Source organism: Herpailurus yagouaroundi, unplaced genomic scaffold (assembly GCF_014898765.1).
Source record: "Herpailurus yagouaroundi ecotype Mexico unplaced genomic scaffold, PumYag 141, whole genome shotgun sequence".
Taxonomy (NCBI): Eukaryota; Metazoa; Chordata; class Mammalia; order Carnivora; family Felidae; genus Herpailurus; species Herpailurus yagouaroundi.
Window position 1 is genome coordinate 30338532 of NW_024412396.1, and position 21032 is coordinate 30359563.

A 21032-nucleotide genomic window follows, 5' to 3' on the forward strand; every position below is an offset into this window, starting at 1 on the left:
ACTTGCAGAAAGTGAGCAGGAAACACAAATGCCTATGGTTATAAGCTACTGAGTTTTGTGATAATTTGTTACATGGCATTATCAGAGCAGTAGCTAACTGATACAGTTTACTGTGCCCATCACTGTACCATACACGAAGGCAAGGTGTTGGAATGTGATTGGATAAGCCTAGATTGTGAGTTCTACTGCTAGAACCCAGTGGTGGAATCTGACTCACCTTTAGCATAAAAGATGAAAGGGCAAAGAAATATGGACACTGTTACCAGAAGGAGGTTCTGACAAACAAAAACTGCAGTCCCACCATCAACGAAACCTGCATTTTAGTGTTAGCGATGGGTTGCATCAAGCTGCCACACTCTCTATGCAGAACCATTGTAAATACCTAACAACCTGACATGCATGTGATGCACTAGTGATCAATGAAAGGCAGATGGTAATGAACAGAAAGAACGACCTTCAGAAGCTGCAGGCTTGTACTGAAGGCTTTGTGCTCAAAACAGAGCAAGGAGGAGGCTTGCTGTAGTCTGCACTGGTTGAGACACACCTAAAGTGTTGGGTTTGATCCTGAACATCACATTTTTAGAGGTACATTCTTAAATTGAAACTTGTTGAAAGTGAGGGATCCAGAAATTTTAAGAAGAAAAAGCTGGACTCTATTGGCAGAGCAAATGTGGGAAGGATGGAATATGAATCAGGGTCAGCAGGAGAAGGAATCATTATTTTCAAATATCATAAGAGATGATGTATGGAAGAGAGATTGTATTTAGTCTACATTATGCAGATATGTGTTATTGTGGAAAGAATGTGGTCTTTGGGGTCAGGGAGACAGAACTCTACTACTTATTAGCTGTGTGTCTTTAGCAGGTAACATTCTCTCTCAGTGTCTGCTCTAGAGGTATTAGAGAGCTTGAGAAGTAATACATGTAAGACTGGTTCTTGTGGGTGCTCGGTAAATGTTAGCTATTTTAATATGGTTGATGTCATTATTAGAACTGTATTAGAACCAACGTGTGGAGTTTTCAGGAAAGCTCCTTTCAGCTAAGGATAATAAAGAAGACAGCTTAGAACTGTCCAAAACCAGAATGGGCTTCTGAATGTCATAGTGAGTCCTCTGTCCCTGGAAACCATTCCCACAGAGGCTGGACTTGAGGACGAGAGGCTGGAAGACTTCTGGGAGTGCCAGGAGGCTATGTGATATGGATTTCTAGGCCGCCCCCTAATTCTGAGATCCTAAGTTCAATGAACTGTGAGCCAGCTTCCTTCACACTCATCCCCAACTAGGTGAGCACTGAAAGGTATTATAAATAGGGAGTCCAAACATCTGGATGCCCTTGGAACAATCTTGGTTTAGACCTGTTGTCCTGGTGCAATTATGAAAGAATCCCTCCCCTTTCTCTTTCAAGGGTGTCCCAGTTTAGATGGTAAAATGACATAGTCACCCTAATTATAACTAACTCAATGAATAGAGGCCAAGCATATTCTTGTTATTTTCAACATAAGTTACCCCCCTTTAGCTCCAGAATTACCACTCTTCCCGGGTTTCCCTTCCTGGTGTAATGGTATTATCATCCTCCTATTAACTCAGCCTCACACCTTTGGAAGCCACTTCAGCATTTCTGCCTCCCTCTCCCCGCACCTTCAATCAGTTGCCAAACCCTTTTGATCCTATCTCCAAAACACCCACCAGTACCTGCCCCTTCTTTTAAGTCTCAGTGCTTTAATTCAGGTCTTGTTACCTCTTGCCTGGAGCATTGTAAAATCCTCCTAACAGCCCTGACCCATTCTGTTATCCATCAACCTGCCGCTGCACTGTGCCTTTTAAAGTATGCCACCAATCTGGCTGCGGCTTTCTATTCACCTAGATAGATAAAATTAAGTTTCTCTTGTTTGTCTGACTGTATCACATAAAAAAACACATAGAAAGGTTTTCATAAAATGTGGAGGACACATTTGGGATGGCATGATTTAAGATGTAGAGGTATGTGGCCCGCACAGAATTCCCCTGGAGGCACTCAGGAGGGCGTGTCAACGATATAGGTGGTTAACCTTCAGAGCAACTGGAATCTGCTGCTGACACCAGCCTGCGTGACTCCTGCCTGGAAGAGGCAAAGCTAACAAAATCAGCCAGAGACAAAGAAAACAAAGAAGGGCTCCCAATCTGAACCCAACTTAAATGTCTAAGGGCAGGTTCTCAGAATTGCAGATGCCGGTTTGCAATAGGTATTGATTTTCCAAGGAGCTGCTTCTCTCATGGGCAATTTGATACAGTATTTTCTGGGATTATGTACACAACGCTGGTGAGCGATTCCTTTGAGCAATCCCAGAGTACCCAGCTAGAGTGAGAAAAACTGTCAACCTCTCAGAGAGGCATTCACATTCAGCTGGCCTCTCGGGCTCTCCTAAAGCTGTGTCCCATGTACACTGTGCACCCGTTCTGTCTCTCACCTGTATCTCCATGCCTCTTCTCCCTGAACTGGGGCTCAGGTGTCCTCCTCAGGTAAAACACTCTCCCATCACCTCTACTTGTGGCAGTCCTTGCCATCTGTCAGGGTTCGGCTCAAGCACCCACTTCCTCCGTAAGACTTTGTGAGATTCTCTTGGGGTCTTTAATTTCCTCCTTGGCCACTTTTCACTGCATGTATGCAGATGGAGAGAGAGAGAGAACGAAAGATATAGATAATATAGATATCTTCCTATACATGTGTCTTTTAAGCTATAAGCCCCAGAGAAGATGAATAATGTCTATTCATCTTAGTGTCATCTTTAGTACTTTGCATATACAGATTTTCACTATGTATTTATTGAACGAAGTGGTATTTTAAAAGAGTATCTTAACTCGGTTCAGCAACCGTGTGGACTGAAGTATCTCCTAGACAGGGGATCATAAAGGCAATATTATACCTTTAGTTGACCAGAACGGGAGAGCACCCCTCCTAGTGGAGAAATCTATTTGCTTTGCAGTTAACAAAACGATAAAAGGACTGTCTCCAACTTTTTAAAACGAGGGTTTTGAAAAGCTATGGAATGCCAGAAAATACGGAGTATAAATCTCATCTGAATACTTAATTCTTGGTTATCCTAAAGCTTAAATTCTTTAGGTATCTTAACACTTAAGTTCTTAAATGTGGCCTGTAATGTGTGGCGCTAGCTGAGCAACTTGTTACTCTTGTTACTCTACTCACCTATTTTGGGCAATAATCTCTAGAGAGTATCAAATCTTCAGCAAAGTTGTTGGCCTCAATCTAAGCAATTCTGAATTACCTTATGGGTTCCAGTCAGTGGGATATCAGATTGCTTCCTGTGTAGTATGCAGGTTTAAACCAACAACCACAAGGGCCTATCTTTGAAGCATAAAACACTTGGACATTAAAACTTCTTTTTGGCACCCTGCCTGAGGTCAGAAATCTGCATTTTCAGCACAGGTCACTTGGGACTTCTCAGCACACATGGCCCGAGTTCCACATGCTCACTCAACTTCCAAGCATGCAATTCTGTTGGAAAGAGAGAGCCTGGTTTTGGAGTCTGTTACAAAAGCAAAACATGGGACCTCAAACTGGGCAAACAGTGAGAAAGATATCTTCTTGAAAAGAGAGATTATGGAGACCATGACAAGGTTATCAAGAAACCATTTGAACTGCATAAGGTGAAATTGAGAAAGGCGTCTGCATTCAGACGAGTCCAAACAGAAAAGCAATTTCCATGAAGACGGTGAAGATCAGACATTGGGAGAATGTTACAGGGAGCGAGTTGAAAGGGCTGTCCCTAGACTGCTTAAATTCTGGCATAGGATCCCAGAGCAAAAAACCACAAGCAATCCCTAATTTGGAACTGATAGAATGAATGAGAAGAAATAATTAGGTAAACAGCCCTGAAAGAATTGTGTAAGCATGTGATCAAACACAGTGCTTGATTACTTTAAAAGGGGTGGTCACTACCATTTGTCTCCCCGAAGGAGTGTAAAATAGGAGGGCGGGAAAGAATGCAGGGTGATGTGTGGCCAGAGGAGGAGGGCTGGGAACCTGCGGGGAGTACTCACAGGGGCCAGCAGAGGAGCTGTGGGAGGATATAAGCAGATCCTCCTGCAGGCCTTGGCTGCCGTGCCCATAGTAGTCAATTCCTCCTCCTAAAACCCTGAGACCCAGAAGGGACCTTAAGAGACTATTTAGTTCAACATTGTTCTGCACAGAAAAGGAGGCTAACCATAGAAAAGATGAGTGGGGTGCTCACTCACCCAGTGATAGAGCTGGGTCTTGCACTGAATTGTTAGATTCCTCACCTATGCTTTTTCCCTTGGGGCACATGACCTCAAATCAGATGTATCCTGGCGCCAAGCGCCAACTTCCTCCACTGTGCAAGCACTCACCTGCTTCCAGATTTCACGCAAAGGAAAAAAGGGTAAAGGATCCCGAAAGATGCCATAAAAGAAGGTGTGCACTATGCACTTCGTTTCCGTTGCCTTCAAAACAATCAAAAAGAGGCAGCAATTGTCAGCCCCATTCTATAGGAGCTCGGAGAAGTTGAGGATCTTGTCAAAGACAACAAAGCTAGTACATTTGGGAGATGACAAGAGAATCCAGTCATTCTGACTTCAAAGTCAGTTCTCCTTCACCCCCATGGTGAAGCTATCCAGGATTCTACCCCTCTAGCTGGTCCCTGAATAGGTTTCCTAAAATTACCAAGAGTCTGCTCTTCCCTGTCCTTCTGCTCTGGCCCCCCAGTTCTCAGACCCTGACCTATGGGGCTCAGCGTAGCACTTGTACCTCTGCTCAGCAAGCAGTTTCAGTTACACTGGATCCCTGGTTATAAGGTAAGAAGTTTTCCTTTGGGAGCTCAGCTCTGGACACCTGCAGCCTCTCTTGGGTTGGTCTTGGGAGAACATCAAGTCAGGGACACCTGTGCATGTGCACAGGAAAGCTTAGGAAGTAGTTCTGTGCACACTGAAGACTGGAAAGACCAAGGAGAGTAAAAATCACTATGTGGGACAGAAAAACACAACAGGGAACACAATGCCTTCATCCCCTTTCCCCCTGAGGACAAAATACTGGGAGGAAGTCTTGAAGTGCAGTAAGAGGAACATAGCTGGGGCTAACCTATCCCAGCATGACCCTGACCCTGGACATGCCCGGGTCAACCTCACATAGAGTATTTTTATAAATAAGGATGGGTACTTTCATAAACCTGGATATTTAGTGGCTTGGACCGTAAGTACTGCCATTTGCTAGAAAAAGGTGGCTGAGGAGAAGATGGGGTTAGAAATGAAGGTGTGTCCTGGGCTGTTGGGCCTGTGAACACCAGGTCCGGTGAAAGGAAGACTGGAAACAAGATTCTCTTTTTTTTTTTTTTGGCAGGTGAGCATGGTTCCTCCCGAATCCTTTTGCATTAGAATGTGTTCAGCTCTAAGCAATAGGGAAACCAACTCAAACTAGCTTTTACAATAAGGTTATTCTTCAGCTTACATATGTGAGGAAAATCAGAAGTAGGGGTGGGCTTCAGCTTTAGTAGATCCAGAAGTTCAATGATATCATCAAGGACTTAGCGTCTTTTCATCTTCCACATTGCTGTCTACAGTGTCAGTTTAATCCTAAAGCAGTTTCTCTTGGGGCTGTGGGATGACTGCCAGTAGCAATCAGCAGGGGAGTGTCTACTTTCCTGTTGCTCTTTCTTAAGAGTGAGAAAGCACTTACTCGGAAGCCTCCAGAAAATCTCTCTGGTCACATGCCCACTCCTAAACCAGTCACTGTCATGAGGGATAGGATAACCCTTTAGACCTTTCAGATCTGCCTTTCAAGCTACCAGCAATTCCACAAACTGCTTTGATAACATTCGTGAGAGGAGGAATGGAATGGATGTTGCTATCAGCCACAATATCCGCCATACCCTCCTGACGCTTAGTAAATTGCATAGCAAATATCAACAAGTCTTTGTTGATTGAATGGAAGTCTAGGTTCTGAGGTGAACTTCTTATGGATAGAACTGGGTGCAGAAAGTCACCAAAGAAAGGCTAAGTCTAAGACAAGCCATCGGGCTGGAAGCTAGAGGCACTGCATTCTATTCTTGACCATTTGTGCCCAAGCTTTGGGCATTCCATATGCAAAATATATTTAACCCCCTCCTTTCCATAAATCCAAGGAGTTGCTTAAGATTAGATAAGATATATGTCAAAGTACTTTAGCTTCTTAGGAAGAAAGAAAATGTGTTATCTATTGTTACTTCAAAACATTTTGTAACAAGATGGGAATTTTCCAAGTACATGAAAATCATCTTGTGTTAAGATAAGAATCTCCTGCTTATGACAGGTGACCAGAAGTACTGTTTTTTGAACTGAGCCAAAAAAATAACGGGACTCTATGCAGCATGGGGGGAACTGCCCATGTCTCTGAGTCGATAATTGGCCTGACTTTCCTGGGCTTGGACTTCCCTTTTGATTTAGTGAGGGCTCGATTAGAACCTCATTCTTTAGCTTCTCTGACTGTTCTTGGGGGATTTGAACTTGTTGGAGCAGCAGTATCAGAAAACACAATGCTTTATTAAGTTCATCAAATGGTCGACTCTCTGTCCTGGGGGCCAGAATGTGCTAGTCTGTTATCATGACTCTGTTCCAGTACTTCTCATAGCAGCTGTTTTCAAACACATTCTTGGGCTCATACTTAACATATGATGTTAATCCATTTGTTCATTCAACTATCTGTTGATGTGTAATCTTGATCACTATCAAACCCCAACATATTTAGTAGGCTTAGATCCAGGAATAGCACTGAGCTATGCTTTGTTCAGAAGGAATTACTCAGACACGTTGCCTCTGGGTATGATCCTCAGTGACCCAAGAGAGCTCACTCTGTGCTTCATTCTTTCATTACTACATATACCACCTGCAGTTCTTATTTTTCCAACGTCCTTCATTATACCAATGATGACCATATTAGCACAAATCATTATATTGGACTCATCTCCAGGGGCTACATGAGCCTTTGGGAGAGGGCAATTTATTAGCATGATGGGCACTAATAGGGGGGGAAAGAGAGAAAGATAAAAATTATTTTTTTGCATGTGTATGTAAATTTTAACATATATATTATACAACAAGGAAAAAACCACAGGTAGGTGTTATAATCCACATATCTGCAGCTGGTTAAAGAGCTATAATGTTTATAATTTCATTATTCTATTATTCATTCCATGTTCTTTTTGCTTTCAGGCAGTTTTTTTCCTTTGGTGGATTAAATCATACCTTCATACCTGAAAGTCTGAGACTTTGATGATCTTGCTTAGTTAGACATGTTGTAATCTTCCATTAAGTTTTCTAATCTTTGGAGACTGATGCTATTTCTCCCCTAAATGCTAGAAGAACTCACTAGAGATGACATCTGGGTCTTGAGTTTTACTGCTGAAGAGTTTTAAATTGCATATTCAATTTTTTGAATACTTCTAGAACTGTTCATATTTTTTTTCATCTTCTTGAGTTTACTTTAGTAACTCTTTTTCCCCTGGGGAATTGTGCATTGATTCCGAATTTTCTAATTGATTACCATTCAGTGGTTTGTAATAGAATTGTTTTACCTTTTTAATGTTTGTAGGATCTATAGGATGAGCCCATACAAGGATCCCAAAGATCACATGTGTCATTACTGTACCACAAGTTTTGGTGTGCTGTATTTGCATTACCATTTAGTTCGAAATATTTTCTAATTAATTTCCACTAAGAATTCTTTCATCTGTAGATTATTTATAAGTGTATTGCTTCATTTCCAAACATTTGTGTATTTCTAACTATCCTGTTGTTGCTGATTTCTAACTTAGTTCCAAGATGGTCAGAGAATATATTCTGTTGGTTTCAATTTTCAAAATAATGTGAAGACTTGTCTTATGGTCCATAATGGCCAACGTTGGTAAATGTCCCATGTCCCATGTGTGCTTGAAAAGAATGTGTACCCTTCATCTGTTGGGTATAGTGTTCTATATATGTCAGGTCAAGTTTGTTTAGATCTTTTATGTCTTTATTAATTTTTATTCTCAACTTTCTCAGTTGCTGAGAGAGAGAGAGATGAAAGTATCCCACTCAGATTATAGATGTGTCTACTTCTCCATTTAGTCTTTTGAAATTTTGCTTTATATATTTTGAAGCTATGCCTTTAGGAACAAACAAATTTAGAAGTGTTGTATCTTCCTTGTCAAGTGACTGTTTTATATAAATGAGTCATGCTTCTTGGCCAAGTTGACTTTAAGTATTGCTATGGCAGATTTCTTTTTTTTTTTTTTTTTTTAGTTTTTTTAATGTTTATTTTTGAGAGAGAGAGAGAGAGAGACAGAGACAGACAGAGTGGGGGAGGTGCAGAGAGAGAAGGAGACACAGAACTCGAAGCAGGCTCCAGGCTCAGAGCTGTCAGTCCATAGCTCAACGTGGGGCTCAAACTCACGGACCGCAAGATCATGACCTGAGCCAAAGTTGGCAGCCTAACTGACTGAGCCACCCAGCCACCGCTGCTATGGCAGATTCCCAATTGCTGGGTGGTGGGGGAGGGATAATTAATTTTCATCAAGATAGGCTTCATTACCAGATGTGGAATTCTCCCATTAATTTCCCTCGGCATGGCATTGCTGAGAGATATCATGGATATTTTCCTTCCATACCCTCTTGCCACCATTGTGTGGCAACAGTCCTCACTGGTCAGGCTCAGTGACCTCAGGTAAGATTCAAACTCCACCTTTTCTTGAGAATGTTTCCCCCTTTAACAAAATGAGCATGAGATGGTGATCTCAATTTTCAATCCATTGTAACAGTTGTTTTGTATCCTTGTGGAATAACTCCTTTGGTACCAAGATCTCTAACATAAAAGAGTCATTGTTGTAGGCATGGTAGAGCAAAAAATTTTCAGTGAATCATTAGATATAATAATGAGAGATGACACCCATCTTTTGTACCATGGTTCCCAGACCAATGTATTCAGGCTGTGGGAGAATCATCATTTTTATAGGACACTGATTCAGAGAATAAACCACATCTTAAAAAAATACCATTCCAGCCTACCAAGGTTGTGTTATTGTTTCCCAGATGATGCTGTAGCTGACTCTAAAGTAGGCCACCCAACTGTCCTATAAAGCCAACTCTTCTTTATGTAAGATTTGCAGTACATTGCCATAAATCATTGGTTCTCGAGTGGGGGTGATTTGCCCTTTAGGGGACATTTGGCAATGTCTGGAGACATTTTTGATGGTCATGACTTCTGTGTGGGGGTGGGGGTCGGCCGGGGGTAGTATTACTGGTGTCTAGTTGGTAGAGGACAAGGATGATACTAAATATCCTACAGTGCTCAGGACAGCCTTCTGGAACAAAGAGTTATCGTATCTAAAATGTTAATAATGCTGCTATGAAGATATTCTGCCTTAAAATCTTCACCATAAAATGAGTTTCTTGGTCAGAAGCAGTGTTACACAGGTTAAAATCACTGAGGATAGAGCATTCAGTGAATCTTGGAATAGTGGTCCTTTATGAAGGTGACCAGAGAAAGCAGATAAAAGTTAGTGTACAATTAAGTGAGGAGAATTGTCATCTCCCCCAAAGGGAAAATATATGATGTAAACTTGCCCCAGTGGATATTTGGACCATCCCATATTATGGAATTCTATAGGAGGCCCAAAGTTGATTTTTCTTGCTGCTGGCGAGTTAGGCATTCAGCAAGCATGTTACCTGTGAGAAGTCTATCCTGTTAAGTCTAAGCATCACCTGCATTCCCATTACCGTGGTCATTTAATATATGACCCCACTGAACAAGTCTTACGGTGACTGATAAAAAATGCCTAAGATAAATCCATTGGCTGCGTTTACTAAAAGCTTCCCTTACTTAAAAAAATAAATAAATAGAAGCTTCCCTTATGGTGGGGATTTTGCTGATTATTCATATAAAACACAAATATTCACAGACTCTGGGATCATTCTAAACAATTCATCTACATATCTCCCTCAAATGTCTTATCATTAATTTCTAAATTAATTCCTTCTAATGTCTGATCATCTGGCCAGGGCCAATGTCCAACTGTAGCTACCTTTCTTACAAAGCAAAGAGAACAAACCAAATAACTAACAATCCCAAATATCTTTTGGGATAATTTTTCTTCCATAGTGTCTTTCAGGGCCACCTCTATGTGTGAATAAAATCCTGCAAGAGTCTACTTTAAACACATGCATATAGGGGCACCTGGGTGGCGCAGTTGGTTAAGCGTCCGACTTCAGCCAGGTCACGATCTTGCGGTCCGTGAGTTCGAGCCCCACGTCAGGCTCTGGGCTGATGGCTCAGAGCCTGGAGCCTGTTTCCGATTCTCTGTCTCCCTCTCTCTCTGACCCTCCCCCGTTCATGCTCTGTCTCTCCCTGTCCCAAAAATAAATAAATGTTGAAAAAAAAATTAAAAAAAAATAAATAAACACATGCATATAAATCCTTGCTTACTGGTACAGAGCCACTTTTAATAACCTCCATGTCCTCTGATCCTTCCATCTTCCTCTACTCTAACTTCAGCTGCTTTAAGGAAATAGGTGATTAGGGATAGGAGGACTCCCCTGACCCCAAAAGACATTCAAGGCTATACATACCTACTTGCATATACTGGGAAAATTTGGAGAGAGGAGGACCAAACTTTTATGCTTCTGTTGGATACAGATACCCAAGACTCCATCCTACCTAAGTCTCTGTCCTTATAGGACAGGGGCACCCAAATTTAGCTACTGCTACATCTATTTCATCCTAGATCCAGAGAGATATCCCTAAACACCTTGGCCTAATTCACTCATGGTTTGGCTAAGTTAAAACTTGATTGGGGGCGCCTGGGTGGCTCAGTTGGTTAAGCATCCTACTTCGGCTCAGGTCATGATCTCACGGCTCGTGAATTCGAGCCCTGCGTCAGGCTCTGTGCTGACAGCTCAGAGCCTGGAGCCTGCTTCATGTTCTATGTCTCCCTCTCTCTCTGCCCCTCCCCTGCTCATGCTATCTCTGTCTCTCAAAAATAAATAAACATTAAAAAAATTAAAACTTGATTGTGTTTACTGGGCTGCAGGAGCTATTGAAACTCTGTTTCAACTTGTAGAACTGAAAATAGATGTGGTCACTATGCTCAATGGGGAAATATCCAGGCCATTTTCATAGCTTTGGCCAATATTCTCCTTTATGATGCTTGTTATATTTTTATTGACTCTGAATTGTTGCCAGTGACCTAGCAATTTGGTCTGCCATTTGGAAAACAACACACTGGCATATCAGAGACTCCCTTCTTTGGGACTGAAAGCTGGGGGGAGGGGAGTGGGGATCACAGCTTCGGATCAAACCATCTATTTCATTTATGTAGATGCTCATGATAAGGGACTATTCTCTGGGAAGACTGTTGATGAAAACTGTACTGTCCATAGTGCCACCATTGGCAATCCATCATTATACTGAATATAACAACTCATCTATCATTCTAGACTAGGAAAAACTAAAGGAGTATATTGCTGGAATTATGCCTCTGGCCACACATTTACACAGTTGTCCCATGCCTACTCCTGGCAGACTGACCATACTGGACGTTTGACCTACTCTTGGAACTACTGGGGGTACCTTATCCATATTGAAAAGTTTTCAGGATATAGTATTGCTATCCAGCCTGATTAGCCAATTCCCAACATACCATTGTGACTCTTGAAACTAATCTGTGTCACACTTTCAGCTTTCCAGATCACTTGCAGCCTGACAACAATAGTATACCTTTAATAAAAGAAACACTCATCAGTGGGTTTGTGATCAAGGTACATGATGGATCTTTCCATGTTTTCTACCATCTATGGGCATCTAGTATTGAAAAAGTTAGAACAGTCTCTTTAAAAACTCTACTTAAACATGATTTCTGTTTCTGGCTTCCTTACTTTCTCCTTGTCCACATACCTTAGTAAGACAATTTAATCACTGAATGCAGCCTTCTCCAAGAAGGGGTCATCTCTCAGCCACTTCCCAAGACAAAGGATGTAGGAAGTTGTATCAACCTCTTTGGAAGACTGGTTATTTCACACTGACAATTGCTGGGCACAATGACTCTTTCTGCTTCCCAGTGATGACTCCAAGCCAGGCTAATTGATATACCCTCTAGGTGGCAGCCCAATTAAAAGGTAGGCTGGTGAATTTAAGCTTATTTCTGAGTCAGCCACCTGTGTTCCCTTACTGGACTAACTTGATCCTATATCGTAACAACCACTTGGTTGAGAATACTGCTTGTTGAATACCTCTGAGGTGCTCTGTGTTGGTCTCTGTGTGTTCTATAGAAATGTTCTTGTCCATTGTGAATCTGATCCTTCTAGTTGGAGAGCCTATAGGTAATGACTGGAGAAACAATGTAATTGTGGCTACTAAAAAGAGACACAGCAATTTTGTGGCAGTGAAGGGAGAACAACAATCCTGACACCTGGAAAAAAAACACTTTTGACCTGGCTGATTACAGGAGAGGGACGGACATTAATGAAATCTTTCAGAATCACCCCAAGAACCTTCTTCACAAAGAAAATCAGCTTGTACCTAAAGATGATGGAGGTCTCACTTGTAAGGGCCCCCACATCGTGCACAATACTTTCTGAAAGCACCATATATGTCTTTGGGAATATACTTCTTGTGAAGAAGTTAGGCATTGCCTTGCTTCTCCCTCCAAAACAAAATGACTGGTATCTTTCTTAGGGGTATCTTAAGAGATCGCCAAATGTTTAAGGAAACGCCATCAGTAAATAATGTAGTCCTCAGATAGCTGTAAATAGCTCTCCAAAATGAAGCTACCCTTGGTTAATCAAGGGGAGCTTCCCAGAGGATAACTGACCCATTATTTATGTACATGTTGTGTGGGCAGGTATCTGTATAACAGGAGTTGCCCAATTAGAAAAGGTGAAAAAAACATGTCCCTGACTAGCTAAAGTGATTAATGACACTACCGTAGCTGTAGAAAGTATTCCAGGAAGCCTAATTTAATGGCCAGGGTTGTTGTCCATAATAGAATTGCCCTAGATTTACCATATAGGAAATTTGCCAAAGCTTTGCCAAGACAAAGTCTATGTAATTGCTAATACATCCTGTTGTATCAGGATCAATTCCTCAAGCCCAGTGGAAAGGTAAATGCAGAAACTTAAGGAGTAAGGTAGACCCTGATGGTTAATGGGATTTGTTTGGCTGCTAGGTCCAAGATCTTTGAGATCAATATCGTGGGTTGGCCCCATCCTGCTGATTCCAGTCCTATTGAGAGCAGCTTCAATTAAATGTTGTATGAGATGAACTGAACAGATTTGGTCCCAGGCTCTGTCATTCAGATTAATCAGAGTGGCCAATAGAGTGGCATATTAATGGAAAATTTTACTAGAAGCTAAGACATTGTAGAGACTCCATGTGGATATTGAGTGATAATTCTCTGTGGGTCTCTTGTACTTCTGCATGTCTTGAGAGCAAGACACTGACAGCCTTTTGTTCCATATTATCTGTTCTGTTCATATGGCAAATGGCTTTAGAAGATAGTGACAGTGTCTCCCCTGGGAGCAAAGGACATGTTTGTTTATAGCTTTGGAAGATGGAAATAGTGTCTCCCTTTCACCAAAGGGCAGGCATGCTTACTGCTCATTAGTAAAGATCCAGGTTCCCTCCCGTCAGCATTTTTCTCTTGTAATGCAACCCACTTCCTGCTCACATATCCATTTGGGCCCACCTGAATCACTGCTGAGGGACATGGGGACAAGGGGAACTGCTGCACACATGCTCATGTTTGCGGTACCATGGATAAAGAAGTCCCTTGTCTTTAACTCAGGAGTCAGTGTACTTCTCAATGTCTTGGTGAAAGAATGATCTCCTAAGCCCTCTTGGAATATATATTTGCTTTAAGTTTATTTTTTTTATTTTGAGGTGGGAGAGGCAGAGAGAGGGAGGGAGAGAGGGAATCCCAAACAGGCTCCACCCCGTCACCAAGGAGCCTGATGTGGAGCTCAATCCCATGAACCATGAGATCGTGACCTGAGCAGAAATCAGAAGTCAACACTTAACCAACTGAGCTACCCAGGTGCCCTGGAGGATATGTTTAAAGGGAGGGTGATAAATAGTCTATAGTAAGTCCCCTCCCTACCTCCTTGGTTCCTTTCTTTACATTACTGTGAGGAACTTGGGGGCATTCTAGCCTCTTTTCTCAAGGGCCATAGCTGAGTCTGGATTTCAGTCCTCCACCCATGCAAACAGTTGTACCACACCAAGTTGCTCTAACTAGCACATTGCATCTCTGATCAGAATTTTCATATCTATAAATTTGGCCTACTTGAAAATTGTGTTCTACACTCCTTGGTCCAACACCTCAAAAGCCATTCCCTCACACAGTTTTACATTTTTGCTCATGTACATTAACAGTAACTTATCAGTCTCTTTCTGGATTTGAGTTGTAATTAACCTTCTGACTCCAGTCTCAGAACTTTCCAGGTTCCATAGGAAGAGCAGCTTCTTTGGCTTTCTGTGCATCTTTTGTTTTTTAGCTCACTTGGTTCTGCTTAGTCATAAAGTAAAAAGCTTGTTTACTTTTTGTTTTCCAGAAATTTGTCAAAATTTTTGGTACACTGATGACCTCTCCTTCTTATTCTCAGTGCTGTTATGGAATTAGGCTCCATAACAATTCTTCCAGTCATCTCAGTTGGGTGACAAGGGAGATAGATGTGTGTGCTCAGTCTGCCATTTTGAAGCAGAAGTCCCAACCCAATACTTGAATAAAACTGTTCTAGTGAATGTCACCTATGACCCACTGACTGTCAAATCTAAGTGGCCCAAAGATCAAGATCTTACTTGATCTTTTTGGAATTTTTATATTGTTGATTATTCCCTTCTTGAAAACCTCTCAACCTTTCCCTTTAAATACTTGATGCTTTCCTGGTTCTTCGAGTCCTTGTCCTCAGATTGTTTTATAAGAGTCCATATCTTTTTCTTAACTATTAAAGTGCTGGTATTACTAAGCTTTCATCTTTGTTCTTTCTCTTCCCCTTCTAGTGTTCTCCCAGAGTTGGGGGAAAATAAAAGGAAATAAGACTAAAATGGAAATTGGACAGCTCATCAACAAGCCTATATACTAGAATACAGATCAGTACTTAATTTCCATTTAAAATCCTATGCCCAAATTATTAGTGCAAAATAAAGACATATTCAAGTATGCAAAGACTGATACAGCTATCTCTATACTTACAACTTCCGAATGTATACAATTAGCCCAGACTTTGACACTTAGTTCCTGACTTATTGGATTACCTATTAAATATCTCTCCATCTGGATTTCTCAAAAGCTCCCTAAACTTAGTGTGCTCCAAACTGAACTAAACCTGCCTGATAAAGTCTGTCTCCTGTATTATACTCTTTATCTTAGCATATTCTACCACTACCCCCCCCCAAACATCCATTCATTGTCAAATTCTTCCTCTCCTACCAGCAAGTAATCAAGTCTTCTCAGTTCTACCTACTAAGTATTTTTCATAGCCATTCTCTCCTTTTGTTCTCACTATTGCTCCCTTATTCACATTCTCATCATTTCCTGTCTGGCCTTCCTACTTCCAATCTTGACCTACTCAAGTCCACCTTCTACCCTGTGGCAAGAATAATCTTTCTACAAGGTAAAAGGACATATCTCTCCCTTGATTCAAAGACTCAATGGTTTTCCAGTTCTTATGATAAAACCCCATAACTCTTTAATTTCATGATCTCTCTCCCGGCCGTCTTTCCCTTCTTGACTTCTTCCTTTTCCCCCCACTTCACCATCTTTGCTCCAGCTATAATAAATTATACCATACTTGTAGCTCTCTAATTCTGTTTCATGTCCCTATATTTTTACTCCTATTGTTCCCAGTGCCAAAAAAGCTCTGTCCCCCTGTTGATGATAGCCCAACCATCTTTCAAGACTTAAGGGAAACATGAACTTTTCTAAGAAAACTTTTCTGAATCCCCATACAGCCCTGCCAGTCTGTATAGAAGCTATCTATTTACGTTTTGGATGTCTCCAGTGTGCCCTGAAAATACCTGTTAACATGCCTGCTTTCAACTAGACTAGAAATTCCTTAAAAGCATGGACCATATCTTGCTTATACTTACATAATCAGCACAGTGTTTAGCACAGTCAAAATTTATAAATGAATGGGTAAATAAATAAGTGAATGAATAAAACCTTCATTATCCTTTGTTCTGGATAATCCTTCTCCAAACTATTATCCTTAAAGTATTGCTAATTCTCTCCTTCCTTTCATAGGTCAACACCCTGGACAAGGGGTAGGAAGATAATTCCCAGATAGGTTTGGAAGGAATCTGAAAATAAGTATCAGGATACGTGCTAGGTTTTCTTTGTAAGCCTGCAAGTCACTCAGAAAAATCCAACCCACGGGATTAGAGCAATAAAATAGTGAGGTCTCGGGGAGGTGCTCTGGAGGCAGGTCTGGGTAGTTGCCAGAACCCCATATGCTATGTAGCAGTACAGAGACAGTAACTGAGAATTCTCAGGCCCAGAAGAAAGGCAGGGATGCAGAAGACAAGCAAATGAGTAACTCAGAAAGGGTCTGGATCAGGATAGGATGCAAGAGCTCTACAACAAGCCAAAAGTAAGTAATGGAGAAGTCTGTGGATTCCAGCCTCACACTCCCAAAGACCAGGTAGAAGCCACACCACAGCAGGCATGGCAAAGAGAGAAATTGATGCTCAAAGACCGGGTGAGACGAGAAACCCAAACCAGGGACTGCTCAGGACTAGATGCTCCTTCTCAATGCCAGGACAGTGTGAAAGTCAGCCAGGAAACTAGATTGCCTCCAAGGAGAAAGAGGAGAAAGGGAAGGGTAGAAGCCCTGGAGGGCTGACATACAAACCAGATGTGACAATTAGACAGTAGCTGGGGATAATAACACTCAAATTCGACAGCAGACCTTTAGATCAGACTATAGCAACCTGAGTGGAATAGGGTGAGTTGTCTATCCTGGGAAGACAGAGGAGATCAAGAGAAACGTTGTCAGTTATAAAAAATTAAAAAAAAAAAAAAGTTCTCTCTCTCCACACAGGAGTCCTCGGGTGTACATTTGCATCTCTCTGCTTCTACCCTCAGCTATCCATGGAAACCACATACCCCAAACACTCCAGGAGAGTTCTAACATCAAATATTCTCGTCTTTCTGATTGCATCAACTCTTCAGAGCCCACAGGCTCCAGGCTTTGGTTCAGAAAATACCGCATACTTAGTTTCATTACTGACCTGCCCCCATCCCATCCCCATCCCCATGTCAGGGGAGAAGAGTAGATGGTAAGTTACATTTTGCTTTCAAGTCTCTTTAGCTGTGATCCTGCCATTGTCAGGAATTTTGTATGGCACATACTGTACAGATTTCTATGCATGATGTTTAAGAACTGAGACATATTTAAATTTGCACATTGGCCCTTTGGGAGTGACAGCCGGCACTGCCTCTCCATTTGTGTCATCATTTCATTAGTAACTATGCATAACAAATGTGAGCCTCTGGTGAAAAAGATGATAGCAATAGCAAAACATTAACCCTTAAAGGAAAGCTTTGAGAAAAGTCCAGTTAAGGTCTCCAGTCAAATTAGCCTCTGTAAAGTTTAGGTATAAATAAAAACAATCAGGGAAGCTCTTGGACCTCCTTGGGTGGTTGGAAGCAGGAGGAGAAGAAAGCTGTAATTAAGTTTCCTTTGTCATCAGCCACTTCTCAGATAAATGATCATAAATGAATGGAATGTGTCTTCACTCCTGGCACTGCAAAGCCATGAAAAAGCTCCGTCTTTTGACTTGCTTTAGACATTTGGTGTGAGTGATCGCAATAGCAGGAGATTCTTTGGTTCAAATCTCTGGCTTTCTTAAACTTTTAATAAAGTTTCTAAATAAACTAGAGTAGGAGATGCTGAAGCTAAACCACGGTCTGGCCTGTCTTCTGTGTCATTTTTGCTGGAAGGAGCAGAGAGATTTTCCAACATCATATTTAATTTCATTAGCTACTGTTGCTTTTTGGGAATCTACTTGTAACACATGCAGATAAACATGCCCCTGTGATAAGGCTGTGTTTATAAACTGGGTTTAGGATGAAAGAAAACCCTAAACTGATGTGTTTTCATTGTGGAGTTAATGGTGCTTTACTAATCCCCTTTCTGTTGGCCAGCAAGGCACAGGCATTTGAGCATTTTGGGTGACTCTCACATGTTTGCCCTCTTAAGAATTGTAATAGGAGGAAACCCTTTCCCTTGCTCAGGAATGCTAAGAAATGACGCCCCTCCTCCTCCTGGAGGAATTTTGTGCAGCAAAAATAAAAATGTGTGGACTTTTAAAAGTTTATTAGGAAGGGCTGAATGAAAGATATTTATCCCTTTAATAACTGAACGCTCTATGCAGGCGTCTCCTCTCTCCTTCTTTGTCTCCCTGCCGTGGATGTGAGTCTCTCCTGCACTGAGGAGGGGGGAGAGAAGCCACTTCTGTGTGGTGGAAAGGCCCTGCTCCAGCGTGGATGTCCACTCTTCTCCCCAGGAAAGAACTGAAGGTTTAAAGAAAATATATTGTTAAATGTTTCAAAGCTATGGAAAGGTGAAAGGAATTATGCAATGAACACCTGTGTACCCACTACCCAGCTGAAGAAAGGAATCATTACAGGTATAGTTGAAGCCCCTGTGTACACCCCATTGTGTTTTCCCCACTCCATTCTTCTTCCCGCTTCCAGATACAAGTATTTAGGTTTTCTTATACATTAATGGGTCCCTCACCAAAAAAAAAAAAAAAAAAGTTCCTTTCAAGGTTTTAGACTGTGTAATAGAATGTTAATATATATATTCTTTTGCGACTTGCCTGCTTTGTTTTTGAGCTTTCTCCAGGGCAGATAAAGTTTTTACTTTATTTTTCTTAATTTACTTTTACTGAGATATAATTTACATAAGTTGTGTAAGTTTAAGGTGTATAACATGTTGGTCGGTTTGGCATATTTCTATATTGCAGCATATATTTGCCACTGTAGCATTACTTCGCACCTCTGTCATGTCATGCAATGATCATTTCTTTTCAGTAGCAGATGAAATTGTGTCATGAAGTTTATTATGCACATTGTTCCATAACATCATTTCCATTATATGTTGTGTGGCTATACCACAATTTATCTCTTCAGAGAAGTCCTTCTTCCCTCCTGAACAGATATATGAATGCTGGGAGCATCAATGGGTTGCCCCCCAGATGGCAGAATCTACAGCGAATGCAATATCCCCATCCAAAAGAGAAAATATAAGGAAAGTACATAATGGATGATGCTTTTGTAGTTCACTTTATTCTTTAATTCTATTGTACTTTCTTTTGTGTGTATGCTGAGATGGATTTCTACAACTCAGTGAGTTCACACTTTCTACACATCACATTGAGTATATGCTGAAATAAGAAATTGAGAATTGTTGTCACCTGCTAATGTTCAGAGACCCAAATCTTCCCACAGGTGGAGGCATCCCTGGGTGCTTGTCTTAGGGTGTTCTCAGCCTCAGAAGAGAGATGGCCAGGTGAGAGTTTGGCAAGCTCAGAAGAATTCTGCCCTGAGAAGTTGGCAGTTCCAGAAAGCTCCAGAAAGTTCTGGAAAGGCTGCTACTGACAAGGACTAGGATATTTTTTCTCTTTACATCTTAGACTTTATACAATGTCAGAAAGCAAGGGGCGCCTGGGTGGCTCAGTTGGTTGTGCGACCGACTTCGGCTCAGGTCATGATCTCACGGTTTGTGAGTTTGAGCCCCGCATCAGGCTCTGTGCTGACAGTTCAGAGCCTGGAGCCTGCTTCGGATTCTGTGTCTCCCTCTCTCTGCCCCTCCCCCACTCATCCTCTGTCTCTCTCTGTCTCAGAAATAAATAAACATTAAAAAAAATTTTTTAAAAGAAAGAAAGAAAGAAAGAAAGAAAGAAAGAAAGAAAGAAAGAAAGAAAGAAAGAAAGAAAGAAAGAAAGAAAGAGGCTAGCAAGTTGTAACGGTGAGGCTACCTCCTGATTTTAAGGAATGAATTAGCAAGTCTACTGGGCAAGGTCATGGGTTGCTGACCCCCAGGCCTGGCTTCTATTTCCTAAGCCTTCCATCTTTTGCTTCTTCTACAAGTGTTAGTCATTTTCTTATCTCTTCTGTTGCAGATGTGGTAAACGCAGAGATTTTGATCTACTGAAAAGCGTTTATTAAATCCTGCTGAGTCTCCCTTTGAAATGCCTCTTATCCACACCTCCTTCCTTTCTATCACCTGCCGGGGGGGGGGGCCCCGCCAGTCCCAGCTATCACTTCACACCTGGATGGCTGGCATGGGCTCATAGATAGACTAGGCGAGGCCTCCTCTTTCCTAACTCATCCTATAGGCCATGGATATTCATCTTCTGCAGACACTCTTGTTCCACAGCTCAGGGGTCCCCAAACCTTCAAAGACCCCTGTTTTCTTGGGCATCCAACCCAAGCTTCTCTTCTGAGTTTTCTAGACCCATAATTTGTCCATCCTAGTGATCCTTACTTCCTGTTATTTCATGTAATCCAACTTCAGATCTAGTTTGGCTAATCTCTCTCACATTCATCAAAATGCCATTCTCATGCCTCTCTGTTGATATTGTTTTCTCTCCTGGAATACTTTATTTATTTCTCCAAACCATTCATTCACAGCATATATATTGTGAGCTTTCTATGTGCCAAATCCTAGAGTTGCAAGATCAAGATTTTTAAATTGAATTTTTGTGACTACCTCATCTTCATTAATCTCTTTCTCTTATTACTCTTAACCACTTTGAACATATATAATAATAAATAGAATATTATATATACCAGGCCCAGGGCGTAAGGGTGAAGGCAAGTGAGGGGCATGGACCTCTGTCCTCAAAGTTGCCTTCACTTAAGCAATAAGAGGAATGACAGGAATTTCAGCCTATAGAGAAGTAGTTATGTGAGGCAAGGTGTGAAAATTAAATGATATGGAATGTGATTAATGGAGTGATGATTTAGCAGCGAATTATGTATAACTTCATTTTGTTCACTCTTGTTTCAAATGT

The 21032-nt window shown here is 41.4% G+C and overlaps 1 long non-coding RNA gene across 1 annotated transcript in view; it reads left to right on the top strand.

Annotated features, from left to right (window-relative positions):
* LOC121031780 (uncharacterized) overlaps positions 1 to 17261 on the top strand; it is a 28432-nt gene extending 11171 nt beyond the window's left edge. Inside the window, exon 3 of the long non-coding RNA XR_005790883.1 lies at positions 17051 to 17261. This is a non-coding gene — a long non-coding RNA (uncharacterized LOC121031780). The remainder of the gene's footprint in view (positions 1 to 17050) is intronic.
* The last annotated feature ends 3771 nt before the right edge of the window (positions 17262 to 21032 follow it).